This window comes from Asparagus officinalis, chromosome 1 (genome assembly GCF_001876935.1).
Source record: "Asparagus officinalis chromosome 1, Aspof.V1, whole genome shotgun sequence".
Classification (NCBI taxonomy): Eukaryota; Viridiplantae; Streptophyta; class Magnoliopsida; order Asparagales; family Asparagaceae; genus Asparagus; species Asparagus officinalis.
The window spans coordinates 94,958,690-94,976,178 of record NC_033794.1 but is presented as its reverse complement, the minus strand read 5'-3'; positions in this window follow the sequence as shown (position 1 = coordinate 94,976,178).

Here is a 17,489-nt window from a genome sequence, read left to right as displayed (position 1 = left end):
GACAAGGGCAAGAACAAGAGAGATTTTTCTGGACATCAGCAGCAGCATCAGGGCCCTTATAAAAGGGGACCCCAGCAGGATCAGAGAGCGCATCAGCAGCACAAGTTTTAGGGATCTTGTTTTAACTGTCACAAAGTCGGGCACAAGGCATCGGAGTGTCGTAGTGTACCAGCAGGAGCCCAGCAGGGCAAGGGTCCGAACCAGCAGCAGCAGCACCAGCAGGGCAGAGGTCAGGGCCAGCAGAACAGGCTTGAGGCACCGCTAGCAGCTCAGAGGACTGAGGGACAGATTCGGGCAGTTCAGGATGTTTCCCAGGGACAGATTATCCCATATTCTCCAGCACCATCAGCGGAGCAGTCTTCAGCCACAGGCAGGGTGTATGCAGTGGTTCCTCGTGATCATGGCGCCAGCGGAGCTGTAGTGGAGGGTACGTTCTTTGTGAACTCTCTTCCCGCCCGTATTCTTTTCGATTCGGGAGCTTCGCATTCTTTCATCTCGCATGCATTTATGACTAGACTCCAGCTCGTAGCTCAGCCTCTAGACACCCCTTTATCTGTTTCCACCCCTTTAGGTGAGGTATCGCTTCTGGAGAGCGTTTGTAGGAGGTGTACCGTCAGTCTAGACGAGTCGGAGTTCATAGTGGATTTGATAGTGTTGCATATGTCCGAGTTCGATGTCATCCTTGGTATGGATTGCTTGTCTTCCTATCATATTAGTATTGACTGCTTTGCGAAGACAGTCAAGTTGCGAGCGTCCGATGGGTCCGAGATGATAGTAGCTACCTCTCAGGGCAACCGACTTGCGGAATCATTTCTGGCGTACATCGAGGAGGCGATGCGACGGGATCAGGGTGCTGAGTTATTGGAGACTAGAGTTGTCTCAGAGTATCAGGATGTCTTTCAGGACATACCTGGGTTACCTCCTGTGAGAGAGGTTGAGTTTTGCATTGAGTTGCAGCCAGGCACAGCCCTGATATCCCGCACACCCTATCGTATGGCACCAGCTGAGATGAGAGAGCTTCAGACCCAGTTGGACGAGTTGTTAGCTCAGGGCTTTATTCGCCGGAGTCATTCTCCGTGGGGCGCGCCGGTCCTCTTCGTGAAGAAGAAGGACGGTAGTATGAGATTATGCATAGATTATAGAGAGTTGAACAAGGTCACTATCCGGAATAGGTACCCACTACCTAGGATTGATGACTTGTTTGACCAGTTGCAGGGTGCGCAGTATTTCTCGAAGATTGATCTTCGTTCTGGCTATCATCAGTTGCGGGTTCGGGAGATGGATATTCCCAAGACCGCCTTTCTTACTCGATATGGTTCTTTCGAGTTCTTGGTCATGCCATTTGGACCGGAGTCATTCTCCGTAGGGCGCGCCGGTCCTCTTCGTGAAGAAGAAGGACGGTAGTATGAGATTATGCATAGATTATAGAGAGTTGAACAAGGTCACTATCCGGAATAGGTACCCATTACCTAGGATTGATGACTTGTTCGACCAGTTGCAGGGAGCGCGATTTTTCTCGAAGATTGATCTTCGTTCTGGTTATCATCAGTTGCGGGTTCGGGAGATGGATATTCCCAAGACCGCCTTTCTTACTCGATATGGTTCTTTCGAGTTCTTGGTCATGCCATTTGGGTTGACCAATGCACCCGCGGTATTCATGGACTTGATGAACCGGGTGTTCCGTCCCTTTTTAGATCAGTTTGTGATCGTTTTCATCGATGATATTCTCATTTACTCAAGATCGGAGGCGGATCATGAGGAGCATCTACGGATAGCATTGAAGACTCTTCAGGAGCATCAGCTGTATGCTAAGTTCAGCAAGGGCGAGTTTTGGCTTTCAGAAGTCAGATTTCTTGGCCATGTCATCAGTCGAGAGGGTATAGCAGTGGACCCGGCTAAGGTCACGGCAGTCCTTGATTGGGAGCCACCGAAGACGGTGACAGAGATTCGCAGCTTTTTGGGCTTAGCTGGATATTATAGGAAGTTCATTCAGGACTTCTCGAAGATTTCGACGCCTATTACACACCTTACGAAGAAGGGTGTACAGTTCATATGGAGCATGGAATGCCAGAAGGCCTTTGATATTCTGAAGACTAAGTTGACTACAGCGTCGGTTTTGACTATTCCGAGCAGCGACAGGACATTTGTTGTGTATACAGATGCATCATTGGCAGGCTTAGGAGGCGTATTAATGCAGACTCAGAGAGTGGTGGCCTATATCTCACGGCAGTTGAGGGTGCATGAGCAGAACTACCCCACTCATGACTTGGAGTTAGCAGCAGTGGTGTTTGCACTGAAGTCATGGAGGCACTACTTGTATGGAGTGCAGTTTGAGTTATTCACAGACCATCAAAGTCTGAAGTACCTCTTTTCCCAGAAGAAACTCAACCAGAGACAAAGGAGATGGATTGAGTTCATTAAGGACTACGAGTTCACGATCCAGTATCATCCGGGGAAGGCGAACATAGTAGCAGATGCATTAAGCAGGAAGCATCGACATCAGATTTCAGCCTTGAGGTGTTCATTGCATCGGGATCTTATCACTCTTAGCCAGTTTGATTTTAGACCTGAGATTGGAGGAGCCAGTGCATTTTTGGGAGCTGTGACAGTGCAACCATCTTGGAGTGATAGAGTTGTCAGAGCTCAGTTGGAAGACTCTTGGATCCAAATCCGTAAGGAGGAGATCTCCAAGGAGCCTAAGACTGATTGGACCATCGGAGCTGATGGAGGTCTACGGATGAAGGGTAGATTGGTTATGCCAGCCAGCACAGAGCTGAAGAGGGAGTTATTTGATGAGGCACACCGTACTCGATACACAGTGCATCCAGGAACCACCAAGATGTACAAGGATATGAAGAGACATTTCTGGTGGAGCGGTATGCGTAGAGAGATTGCAGACTATGTGGCTAGATGTTTTACCTGTCAGCAGGTGAAGGCAGAGCATCAGAGACCGGCAGGGACACTGCAGCCTTTACCCATTCCAGAGTGGAAGTGGGCAGACATTTCCATGGATTTTATTGTGGGGTTGCCGAAGTCGAAGAAGGGGAATGATTCAGTTTGGGTGATAGTGGACCGGTTGACGAAGTCAACACATTTTATTCCAGTGAGGACCACTTATACAGCCGAGACTTATGTGAGGATCTTCATTCGGGAGATAGTTCGACTTCACGGAGTTCCAGACACGATCGTATCGGATCGAGGATCGGTTTTCACTTCACATTTTTGGAGGAGCTTTCAGGACTCATTTGGCAGCAGGCTATCATATAGCAGTGTATTCCACCCCCAGACGGATGGACAGACGGAGAGGGTGAATCAGGTATTGGAGGACATGTTGAGGGCATGTGTCATTGACTTCCAAGGCAGCTGGGAGGATCATATTCCACTGGTAGAGTTTGCTTATAACAATAGTTATCAAGCGACGATCGGTATGGCCCCGTATGAAGCATTGTATGGGAGACCTTGTAGATCACCGATATGTTGGGCCGAGCCGGAGGACAGCTTGATGCTTGGGCCAGAGCTAGTGAGGCAGATACCGAGAAAATAGCCTTGGATCAGAGATGAGGATTCTAGGCAGCTTAGAGTCGCAGAAGAAGTGCTATGCCGATAAGAGACGAAGACCCTTGGAGTTTCAGGTTGGAGACTCAGTCATGCTGAAGGTATCGCCTATGAAGGGCGTACAGCGTTTCGGACGACGGGGGAAGCTTGCGCCGAGATTCATTGGACCATTTCAGATTTTAGAGCGCATTGGAGCTGTGTCATACAGACTAGATCTTCCAGCATTAATGTCTAGTATACACAATGTATTTCATATTTTTATGCTTAAGAAGCACTTGCATGATGTGGAGCAGCAGCGAGTATTGGATGAACCGGAGATCGAGCTTCAGGATGATTTGACTACTATTGAGATTCCGGTTCGTATTCTTGCCAGAGAGGACAAGAGGCTTAGAAACAAGGTAATTCCCTTGGTGAAAGTTCAGTGGAACCGAGGAGGCATTGAGGAGATTTCTTGGGAGCGCGAAGAGGACATGCGTCGTGACTACCCACACTTGGTTGAGCAGGTAAATAAATTCTTATTATGTTATATATCTTACTTTATGTTTATATCTTTGGTTATGTTTACATTTAACGCTAGAATGAAGATATTTTCGCTTAATTTTATAGTAATAAATCTTTCTTTGGTGATAAATAACCATATATATATATAATGTATATATTTTTACCAGGGTTTGGGAACCCAGCAGGTGTATACAAGTGAGAGAAATCGAGTGATATATGGCCAGCAGGTGAAATGCCTACAAAAGGCATTTCTGTGCTGAGCGGTCGACCGACGCGGTCGACCGTGGCGGTCGACCGGTGCGGTCGACCGACCAGCGTACAGAGAGTTTCAGGCTTCGTTTTCTTTTACGGTTCTGTTTCAGGTCTTTGGGTTTCGGGTTGGGTTTGTAAGTGGGTATATATATATATGCTGTTGTTCAGAGAGAGCCTCCCTCAGAATTGAAACCAAAACCCTAGCCCCCTTCCTCTCCCCTCTCAAAAACCCTAACTAGACCTGGTGATCTTTGAGGAATTCGGAGGAGTTGCAGTGGGAGTTTGCAGGTCAGATCGAAAGAGAACCACCTCCAGAGCAGTTGCCAACACCCAAGGCGAGTAACTTCTCGCCCAACCCCCACCCCTGTTGTTTTCACGTCAAGAACTGAGTTTCATTGGGTTTCATTGAGCCAAATTCGTATTTTTGAATAGCTAATAGAACATAATGGCATAAAGTATGAAATTAGTGTATTCTTTGTTCTTAAAACTCACCAATGGTTCCTGTTTAAAAGATCTAGATCTGAATCTAGCTTAAAAGAAGTAAAAACCTTATTTTTTTTAGTGTTAACAATGGGTAGATCATGTTTATATATATATGAGATCTTGTTGACCAAGTTTTAAAGGTTTAAATTCGTGTTTTACTGCTGCATAACATTTCCATAAAGATGGGTATTCGTTTTAAGATTTTTTTTGTTTCAGGTTTCGAGCTGACAGAAACCCAGATTTGGGTTTCTGTCCGCTCGGCGGTCGACCGGTGCGGGCGACCGCGAATTTTTTTCGGTCGACCGTGATGTTCTTCCGGTCGACCGCGACGTTCTTCCGGTCGCCGCGATTTATTTTCGGTCGACCGCGATTTATTTTCGGTCGACCGCGATTTATTTTCGGTCGACCGCGACGTTTTTCCGGTAGACCGCCAGTCGCATACCAGAGTGCGGTCGACCGGTGCGGTCGACCACTGTACTATCTGTTGTGATTTTCTGTTCTGGATATTTTTGGGTATATTACTTATGTTCGGGGGTTTGCTTGGACTATCTGACCTTGATACTTAGTCTCACTATGTAATCCATGCATGATAGATGACCTGAGGGTATGATTTGGAGACTTATACACTGTTTGAGTGTAGATTGATATAAGTAGACTTCATTATATACATCACAGCGATATTTCCTCTATGCCACAGTCCTCGTGTTGGACTATAATCCATTTCAGTCCTCGTGTTGGACTATAATCCATTTCAGTACTCGTGTTGGACTATAATCCATTTCAGTCCTCGTGTTGGACTATAATCCATTTCAGTCCTCGTGTAGGATATTTGCCACTTATTCTATGAGTTGGAAACTACCTTATAAAGTTCCTGTTTCGGACATAGTTCTTAACCCTGCATATGACCTTCTTACAGAAGTTCACGACATGATTTTGACATGACATTCATATAGACTATGATATGGTACTGCGCTTGTGTTCTGAAATTTGTTGTATTTTATTTATTAATGTTCCTGTATTAGAACCTCAGGTTTGGTGATTAGGAGTTTACAAATTTGAGATATAAGGTATATACATGAGGGTTTCCTTGTCTGGATTATTTCGCTCGACGTACCTATTCTCGTGTTGTAAACTTCTAACTACTAAAACCCTCTTTAGCAAGACCAATGATTTCAAATCTATTATATATTAATTGTATTTACATGGGGTTGGTTGTGATGTTACTCGCTAGCGCTTTGACGCTCGTTGTCCCTCCCCCTTTCAGGTCACGAGCCAGGAGCACGGAGAGTCGCAGGTTGATAGTGGACTACTTTAGTGTTCAGCTTTACTTTTTAGCTATGTAATAATTTTCTTTGGGCTCCACTGTAGTTGGTATTATACATTTGAGGACTATGCTATAGATGTTGTAAAGGCTGTACGCCTTATATCCTTCATTCAGACTTGTTGTATTTGAGGCTTGTTGAGAACCTCAGTATATTCAGTTCAGACATTGTTTTTGTACTATCTGCATGTTGGATGATGAAATAGCATTTTGATCCCTATTATTCCATCAGTTATCTCTTGTATTATCTTTTACTTGCTTTTTTGTACCTACACCTGTTATTGACTCTACTAGAGTGATAGAATTGTGATGGTGAAACATGTTATTGCACGGTGTGGTGCATGGAAAGTTTGACATTCTTGGTTTCACCAAGGACTGCAGCCTTGTGTGAACCCAGGGGCGTCACACTTATAGCTTCCGACACATATACAACAGTCTCAGAAGCATGAAGGGAACTCATAGTTTCCGAGATAGTTGTAATTGCCTCGGAAGCTATGAGGAAGACTATATCTTCTGAGACACTTATAACTGTCTCGGAAGCTAAGGTGATACAGATGATAGTTTTTTTTAAGATTCGCGCATGATACGTAGCTCCATAACTATCAGAGATCATGTGGGAATGTAGGGAAGATGTTACCAGCAGAAATTACGTCAATAACTATCGAAATAATGATATTAAAACATGTTTAAAGCAGTTACAAAAGAACAAAAATGTAGCATGCTTCCAAGACAGTTGTAACTATCTCAAAAATGGAAAGCCAACCACACTTCTGAGACAGTTACAACTATCTCAGAAATGGGAGTCCTCCGACGTAACTTCTTTTTAACTTTTGACTTTAGTTATTATTCCTAAGGGCTATAAATATCCCCCTAGGACCATTACTGACAAGGATGGAGCATTTTTTAGTAGATTAAGCAGAGAGACTTGAGAAGTTTGGTGAATTCCAAGCAAGAAAGAGAGAGTCTTCATCACATGCAAGTCCTTTTTAGAGTTCTTGTGATTCCTTGAGATCTAAGCATTGACTTGATCTTAAGAAGAGTAATTATCTTACATCGATAAGATATCCACTTCCTTTTACTTACTTCTAAACAAAGAAAGAATTTTCAAATAGCCTTCACAGTTCAATCTGAATCTCAGTTCAATCTGAATCTATGATTCGGTGGTTCACGGGCTAACACACCCCGACACAAGCAAAGATCTCACGCAAACAGTGATCCAAAACGATCATGCATGTGTTTCTAAGGAGTATTTTTAATTTAATTTTTTTTAAAGAGTAGTTTTACAAAGCACGAAACTTGCTCTTTTGTATTCATTCGATAAATAATTTTAATAAATTTTACAACAAAATTTATTCCTGATGCAAATTATAATGAATTCTACAACAAAATTTGTTCCTGGCGCAAACACTTAACCCCTCAAATATTAAAAAAAATGTGTCTCAGCCATACTAGCTCATGGATAGCACAATATTTTATGTATTTGACCTAAAATCCTAGCTTTAACCCCTCTTCATCGGCTCAAAATTACTATTATCTCTCCTCCATCAAAATGCACTCTTGCTCTTCCTCCTCTTCCTCCTCTCTCCTTATTTCAAAATCCAAGCGCCAAAATCTTAACCCTAACTATTGATGTTAATAATCAAATAGATAATATAATGGGGGTGAGGTTGATTAGGGGCCGCTAACTTCTCTAAATATCTAGTTTTGAGTTGAGTAGCTTCAGCCTGCACAAATAGTAATTTGTGAGAGGACAGAGACTAGTTCCCCCGTTGTTCCTTCAACGATCAAGTCAGTTGATGGACTTGAGTGGAGAAGTAATAAACTGTGTAAGTTATAAAGTGCAGTGGAATGGATAAGAATGCTGAGGAATTGCTTAAGATTAGCTTAAAAATAGCTTAAAATGACTTTTAATATCTTAAGATAACATATCTTATTACCGAGAATAATACCCCTATTTATAGTGGTGACATAAGGGTATAATAGTAATCCTGACCGAGTATGGTATGGAGGTCCACATTAGCGTCTGCTTTATAGGTGTCGGTCGACGAGTGGTGGAGATGTCACTTTAGTATTAAATGCGATTGGGAGCATGACAGTGCTTATATGGTCTGATGAGTCATGAAGACTATTAAATCTAGAGAAATGATGGCACCCGCCAAGTATTTAATGTGATACTGACACGTTGTCAGCAGGGAAGGCTCGAGGTTAAAGTCACCCTCTAGCTTGGCCCAGAAGTAACGCCTCTCGAATCAACCCCGCAAAGTGTCAAATAACTGGTCGAGCGGGCTCATAGTGAGTCATATTTGACAAGATGACTGATAAGTACCGCCCTTCGAGTCGATCTAAGAAGCTATTGACTCAGCGGGTCGGCTAAGTCATGATTCTTGGTGATCTTACCTGTCAATTTAATTTGAGTAGTGCATGTAAGAGGACACTTGTTTGTAGCTGGCAAAGGGCTGCAATTTGGCGACTAGAATCACCATAACACTAGCGATTCCACCTCCTTCTCCTCCTGTTGCAATCGTTCCTCTCCGGCGCCACCCTCAACCTCCTGATCCTCATACCCTCATCCTCTTCTCCTACTCCTTCCTCATCCACTCCTCTTTCTCTCCTGCCTCCTCTAAATCCTCTCCCAAACACTAATTCAGACCCTACTAACCAATCCTCTCTCCTTCCTCCTTTTCCTCCACCCGCTCAGAATCTCTTACTTCTGCTCTCGCAAGTGCAGAAACCCTAGGTGCAAGGGCTTGAAGAATGTGCTAGAGTTCAATATGGAGAATCAGATTGATGATTGCATGAGGGAGAAGAGAAATGAGTGGAAGGAGATCAAAGACCTACCATATAAAATGTAGGTAATAGGGGAGGAACCCCTGTTTGGCTCAAAAGTTGGCTTCTTCATTGTCATTAAACCTGTTACAATCGTTTATCGATTACAAGTTCAATAAAAGAGAAAAGTATATCTTTTTATAAGATCTTCTTACACAATGAAGAATAAAAGATTAAAACTTTATTAAAAAACACACATATCCTATTTATTAGTCTCTGTTTGTGTGAAATCTTTACCTGTGTCGGGGACGTGTTAGTCCGTAGACTGTCGCGGATCAGATCCGGTTGACAAAAAGGTTAATTAGTGCTCTTTCTTCACAAAAGAAACAATCACAAAGGTGATAATCTCAACCAAGCGAGATTATGACTCTTCTCGAGATCAAAACCAAATTTAATTCGGAGGAAAGAGGGAACGGGCCTCAGATTCTTCGAATAGCTTCCTCTTTATGCTGAAGTTCGCTAAGATCTGCTAGCCCTCCTCTGAAATTTGTGCTTCACTCTTCAGTTTGACAGCACCTCCCCTTATGATTTCAGATAATGATGTTCATCGTCTTCTTTCTATCTCAAACTGCGTACGGGAACCTATAGGTAATTTTTGACGCCTACAGATACCCCCTCCAAAGTGTTTCACTCTCGTTTCTTTTATAGAAGAACCTAAAATACTTTAGATATGATAGGCCTAACATTCACTCGGTGTAAAAGGGCCTCTAATTGGCTTCAGTTCTTGACTTCTTCAATTCTCAGTCTATTTAGTATTTTGTCGAATAGTTGAAATTCTTCTGGCTCTGCATTTATCGTCTAACTGTCATCGAAGTCTTAAATTGAAACTGGTGTGTTTTCATTAGGGATTCGTATATAAATTATAGTTGACCCCCCTAGGATTATCCTTTGTTTTGGAGTTGATCTGAGCCTTGTTTTGGCGAGAATTGACAATGTGTTGACTGGTGTTGACTTTGATTACAACACGTTGACCAGCATTGACCTTCATTGCAATAAGTTCAAAGTGCTTTGTGGAAACTTTGGCTGGAATTGATGTTTTCCCGGGTGTGCAAGTCACAAGACCAACTGATAAAGCTGGTGTGTCAGTGACTATCATGCTTATAGGATTTTTTGGCAAACCCTCGGCCATAAATGGGTTTGACAAGCCTTTATCGACTACCGTTTGAGTCGGGCTAACATGTAGATTATTTAAGTCCATTCCGCAGGTAATATTATGCTAAAAGAATGAACTCTTAGACTTGATGCTATGATATTAAATATATAAACTTTGTCATTTGTCGCGGGAATAGACTACCTGGCAACGCGTGTTAGGCACAGACTTTAGGATTTTTGACAAACTCTCAGTCATCAATGGATTTGATATGCCTTTACCGATTACCGTTTGAATCGGGCTTGCATATGAATTATCTAAATCCGTTTCACATGTGATGTTGTACTACGAGAATGAACTCTCTTAGAATTGGTGCTATAATATTGAATACATAGGCTTCGTCCTTTTTACGGGGAAAGACTAACTGGCAATGCGCGTTAGGCGTAGACTTATCTCTATTCAAGGATTGAGATAACATCACCCAGACGTGAATCCTGGCGTACTTTTCATGGAGAAAGTTTAACCGGTAACGCATGTTGGACATTGACTTATCTCTACTTAGGATTCGAGATAAATTTCCTCATGCGTGCATGGTACGGATTTTAGCATTATTAATAATGGTCTGTCATAATGCAAAATACATAGGCTTTTATCCTTTTTACGGTAAAAGACTAATCGGCAACACGTATTAGGTATTGACTTATCCCTACTTGGGATTCAGGATAAAATTCTCCATGCGTGTAAGGCATGGATTATGATGTTATTAATAACGGTCTGCCATGATGTAGAATATGTGGGCTTTTGTTCTGTTTACGGTAAAGAACTAATCAGCAATGCGTGTTAGACGTTAACTTATCCCTACTTAGGATTCGGGATAAAATTCTCCATGCGTATAAGACATGGATTATGGCGTTATTAATAACCGCCTACCACGATGTCGAATATGTGGGCTTTTGTCCTGTTTATGGTAAAGGACTAACCGAAAACGCATATTAGACGTTAACTTATCCCTACTTAGGATTCGGGATAAAATTCCCCAGACTTGGATTATTGTGTCTTCTTCACTCGGCAAATGACTAAACCGATAACACGTATTAGGCATTGACTTATCCCTACTTAGGATTCGGGATAAAATTCTACATACTTGGATTCTGGTATCTTCTTCACTCGATAAAAGACTAAACCAATAACGCGTGTTAGGTGTAGACTTATCCCTACTTAGAATTTAGAATAAAATTCCTCATACGTGTAAGGTACAGATTATGGTGTTATTAATAATAACCTACCACAATGTCGAATATATAGGCTTTTGTCCTTTTTACAGTCAGACTAACAGGCAACGCGTGTTAGACGTTGACTTATCCCTACTTAGACTTCGGAATAAAATTCCTCATGCATGAAAAACATGAATTTTTAGTGCTACGGTGTTGAATACGTAGACTTGGTTATTTTCACGGGAGCGGAACACCCTACAGTATGTATTAGATGCAGACTTATCTTTATTTATGGATCGAGATAAAGTCCCTCATACACATAAGGCATGGATTCTGGCATTGGAAGGTGGTGTCTTCTCTTGGGGCAAAGACGAACCCGATGTTGAAGAGAAAAAATTTTATATTCTATCTTCGGATGCCAAAAAACTCAAAGCGAAATCTCCACTTCAAAAATTCGGATAACCCTAACTATCGGAAGGTTTGATTATCCAATCTGAAGGTGGATTTCTCACTTATCGAGAGGGAACCCTAGTTTTAGACCTAACTATAGGAAGGTTTAACCAAGTGAGAGGTTTGAGATGACCCTAACTGTAGGAATGTTTGATTGATTGATTTAAAAATTAACCTCTCGTTCATGAAAGGAATTGAGAGGGGTTTTTTTCTTTGGTCCTAACTATAGGAATGTTTGTTCAAGTAAGAGTGAAGATACAACTAACACTGGGAATGTTAACTCGTACAAATCACTCAGTAGGTTTTTTAGTATCAAGTGGCTAGGACTTAACATGAAGGGGTTTGATGATTGTCATGAATCAGCAGCTTGAATTTTTTAATATCATGTTAAGATTTTGACATTAGGAGTGTTAAGTGCATAAACATAGTGGGAGTTTGAATGGACTCAGCTGAAAGAATTTTGGTGGACTCACTGTCAGTTAATTTGATCAGTGAGGGACTTTGTAGTGGAGGACCACGAATCATCAAGCACTCAATATTTACATCGTGGGAGTTTCATGAGAGAAGATTGACCGAATGAGGTCATTAAATCTCATCTCAACGAAAGAGTGCTCAAAAAGTCACAGTAAGAGGGTTTTAATCACAACGAAAGAGTAGCAACAGTGGAAGGTTCTTAATCATGATTAAGAATGAATTATTCCAATGATTGGTTTTCATCTTGAATAATCAGTTTTGGGTTATCCTTAAGAATATCATGTATAGCATTCTCCAGGAACTTCCCATGAATATGCATTGAGGTATCCCACCCACAACTTTTTGACGAACCTGAATCTAATTGTATTCGGCCACACTGTCGGGTTATCCTTAAAAATATTAAGAGTAATATTCTCCAGAAACTTCCCGTTGTTGAAAATAAGGGAAGCTGTTTAGCCTCGTATACCTGTCGGAGGTCGATGGGCTATCATTAAGAATATTAAGAGTGATATTTTCTAGGAACTTCTTGTTGTTGAAAATAAGGGAAGCAGTTTAACCTCGTATACTTATCAAAGGAATGAGAGAAACAGTTTAACCTCTTATACTCATCGGAGGATTGAGAGAAGCAGGTTAACCTCTTATACTCATCGGAGGAATGGGAGAAGCAGTTTAACCTCTTATACTTATCGGGGGAATGGGAGAAGCAGTTTAACCTCTTATACTTATCAAAGGATTAGGAGAAGTAGTTTAACCTCTTATACTCATCAGAGGAATGGGAGAATAAGTTTAACCTCTTATACTTATCGGAGGAATGAGAGAAGCAGTTTAACCTCTTATACTCATTGGAGGATTAGGAGAAGTAGTTTAACCTCTTATACTCATTGGAGGATTAGGAGAAGCAGTTTATACTCTTATACTTGTCGAAGTGACGAAAGGAACAGTTTATACTCTTATACTTATCAAAGTGTCGGAAGGAGTAGTTTATACTCTTATACTTATCGGAGTGTCGGAATGAGCAGTTTATACTCTTATACTTATCGGAGTGTCGGAAGGAGCAGTTTATACTCTTATACTTATCGGAGTGTCGGAAGGAACAGTTTATACTCTTATACTTGTCGGAGTGAACCGTTCTCATTCGGCTCATTTCGATGTTATGATGCCGGCGTCAACCAAAACTTGAATGTTGTTCTTAAGAGAGAAGCAAGCCTTAGTGGGATGAATGATCCTCTTGTGGTACGCATGGTACTTTAGATCCAAAATGTTGTTAGCTTCCTCCTGGTTCGTAATATGTGGCAGCTTAATTTTTTTTATTTTTAAGGAGGTATTTAAAGATAGCTGGAACCTCTTCATCCTTGAAGGAGTACTCTTTTTAGAGTCTCAGATCCGGAGTCCTTCGCTGCTTCTGAGGTTTATGTTGTAACGTCTAATTAGTGTCAATAGATGCTGCAGGTGCCTTTCCCTTACCACGAGAAGCAAAATTCGATTTTGGGGGTTTTGTGGTTGGTTGGCCTCTTTCAAGCTTTTTTTTAAGAAAGCGCTCGGCATGTTCCCCGTGTAGTTTTAGTTCTTTTCATGTTTTTTTATGTCATGACCCCTAGGGCTTCTAGGACATCGATGAAAAGATTATTATGATATGTCTGCAAGATGAACTCCTCTGTGATAGGATCCCTGTAATTCATTGCCTGGTTGGGGAAGCATTTAACAAAACTATCAACCAACTCCCCGTTCTTTTTCTTCTCGTCCAAAAGCGCTCCAATCGACACTTTGGTGTCATCATTGAAGAAGTTGTTGAGGAAAGAGTTTTCCATGTCGTTCCAACTGTTGATACTTCCTGACTTGAGACAGCGGTACTAATCAAAGGCGGCCCCGCGAAGGGTGATAATGAATGATCGGACCATTAAAGGTTCATTGTCGGAGATCGCCCCTAGGTGAGACTTAAAGTAAATTAGGTGTTGAGTAGGTGAGCCCTTTCCATCGAATGACGTGAAGTTAATTAGATTAAACTTTGCCGGATACAGGGTTGACTCCCACTCCCTTTTATAAGCACATAGAATACCAATCTTCTTTACCTCTTGAGCGGATATAAGGGCGTTGATCTTGCTCTCTAGGTCTTTCATATTCTCGTCCTTGCCCACATTTTTCTTCGGGCAATTTCGGGGAGGAATAACTGGACCACCCCCATTGTTGTCATCCTCGGTGGGACCACCCCTAGCATTTTACTCAACAGAATAGGTATTAGCAATGAGATTCTTATCCATGTCTGAATCGCTATCGACCTGATTAGTATCATTACGACGGCTAGATTCACCAATCTGACTTGATAAATCTTGAATTTGTTGATCATGCTATTTCCTTATCTGTTGCATAGTCATTTCTATTTTGAATTTGAAATTCTCTTTCTGCTTGGCCAGAGCGTCTTCGAGGATTTTAGCTATTTGTTCAGCATTGATCATGAACACCTCACGAGATTGTCCTGTGCTGGAGGCTGTATTATCGGAAGCGACCGCAGAGTTAGCGTCTGACATTTCATCCTCTGAGGATAGCCCTCTGTTCATCCGTTGATAACCATTGGTCTGATAGTTCTAGATCGTAGCCGAGTTATACGCTGAGACACCTCTTCAAAAGGATCGGGACTAAAACTTTGCGTTGACTTCCCTTTATCGGCCACGTTGATGGTTACTTCTAGGAGTTCATCTTTTTGAACGACTGGTCTTCTCTTACGGAAACGCCTTGGCTTAGGCTTTAACATTTCGGTGGAGAGTCTTTCAAATACTGAGATCCTCTGTGGAGCGGTCTTGGGGTAGATACACTCTAATAATATTGTCTTGATTAACCTCTCATAAGGACAGTAAGAGTTCGATTCTGGGATACTTCTCTTTTGAGATTTCTTCGTACCCCTAGCCTGATAATACAACTCATCATCTTTTTGGCCAGAGCAACCTATCAGTTGTTGATTTGATTCCTCAGGTATGATTGTAGCTGTCTAAAAATGCCTATAGGTATGAATATACCTATCTAAGTCAAAGAAGATCATCCAAAGTCAAAAGAAGCAAAGGAACATGTGAAATAACATAGAAGAACAATATGAACACCCGCGATAGGGAACACTGACGGGCATAGGCGCGGAAATAGAAGGTGTTGTACTCACAAACAGAGTAATATGCCAATAGGAAGTTTTAGGTCTCTTCGTCATCTTTCCAACGCATCTTGGATCACCTCATTCCGACATCGGACGAGGAAGTTAGAGCCAAAATACCCGAGACAGCGCAAACTGCCTCTGAGGTGCGCGGCAGTGATAACTTCCGCGGCAATAGCGCAGAAGTACGTGGTGTCATGCAAGTAAATAGAGTGAAATGGCAATGGGAAGTTATAGATCTCTTCGTTAGCTTTCCAACGCATCTTGGATCACCTCATTCCGAGATAGGACGAGGAAGTTAGAGCCAAAATACCCGAGACAACGCAAACTGCCTCGGAGGTGCGCGGTAGTGATAACTGCCGCGGCAATAGCGCGGCAGTACGTGGTGTTGCGCAAGTAAACAGAGTGAAGCACTGAAGTTATAGATCTTTTTGTTAGCTTTCCAATGCATCTTGGATCACCTCATTCCGACATCGGACGAGGAAGTTAGAGCCAAAATACCCGAGACAGCGCGAACGGTCTCGGAGGTGCGCGGCAGCAACGACTGCCGCGGAAATATATTGCACATTTAAGCCATGATATGATCTAAATATGAAGAAGCTCAAAAGACAAAAGTTGTAGTTCTCTTCATAATCTTTCCAACGCATCTTGGATCACCTTATTCTGACATCGGACGAGGAAGTTAGAGCCAAAATATCCGAGACAGCGTGAACGGTCTCAGAGGTGCACGGCAGCAGCGACTGCCGCAGAAATGTATTTCATATTTAATCCATGATATGATCCAAATCTGAAGAAGCTCAAAAGATAAAAGTTGTAGATTTCTTCGTCAGCTTTCTAACGCATCTTGGATCACCTCATTATAACTACTTGAGATCAACCATAAACGTGGGGAGATGGTTACAAACTGAAAGGAGACCCACTAACATCATAAAAAGATGGTATTTAGGTAGTGGGACGATGGTTACAAAAGGGGGGCTGATTAGAGAGCATCCGATTGAGCATTTGATAGAGCAATCCAGGGCAGATTGGGGAGAGCAATTAAGACAGAGAGACTTGAGCTTTTTGTGAATTGGAGCAAGAGAGAGAGTCTTCCTTCTTCATAAACATCCTCAAGAATCTTTTGGCTATTCCTAGAGATCTATTCAAATTCTCACTTTGATAAACGAAGGAAGAATCATTAAACCCCTCACGGTTCAATCAGAATCTGTGATTTGGTGGTCCACGAGTCAAAGCGCTCCCGGCACAGGCAAAGATCCCACGCAAGCAGCGATCCAAACAACGATCCTGTGTTTGTTTCTAAAAAGTTGTAATTTTCTCTTTGTTGTGTAAAAGAGGTCTTATAAAAAGACTATTTCTTTTGAATTTATTATAATCGACCGAAGATATAATGAATTCCATGACAAAACCAACTTTTGACGCAAACAATCACTAAAACATCAACAATACTTATACTATTATTAACATACATTTAATTGTTATTTAAATTTGCTTATATTATTAGACAATTTATTTAAGAGTATAATTATTAAATAATAATGCATTTATTCGTTTAAGTAACACTATTGAAACAACGACAAAAAAGTAACACTATCGAAATAATTAAACCATTTATATTATTAAATATTTATGTTACGTACATATATTATTACAATATCTATTAAATAATGGAAATAATTTTTATTATTATATGACTTTATGTTCTAAATAATATTTCCTTGTTTTATAATTAATATCGTCTTAGCAATAAAAAATTGGACGATATAAATTAAAAATACTATTATTTAGGAAAAAATACTTTATATAAAATTATTGGATCCTTGAAATTTATGAGACATTTACTTTCCAATAAAAAGTGCATGTCTCATAAATTCTAAAGACATAATATTTTTATATAAAGTAATTTTTCTAAATAAAAGTATTTTTAATTTATAACGTCTAATTTTTATTATGAAGCTGATATTATAATGTTGAAAAAGGTTATACAGCTTACAATATAAAGAATCAATCCTTATTTGTACTATTATTAATAGTTATAATTATGTACAATAATTTATTAAATAAATAATTTTACTATTTTATTATAATTTATAATTATTTATAATGAATTGTAATATATTTATTAATTTTATTATCATTATAAATTATTAATATATTCTAGTGAATGACCAAATATTTTTGGGAAATAGA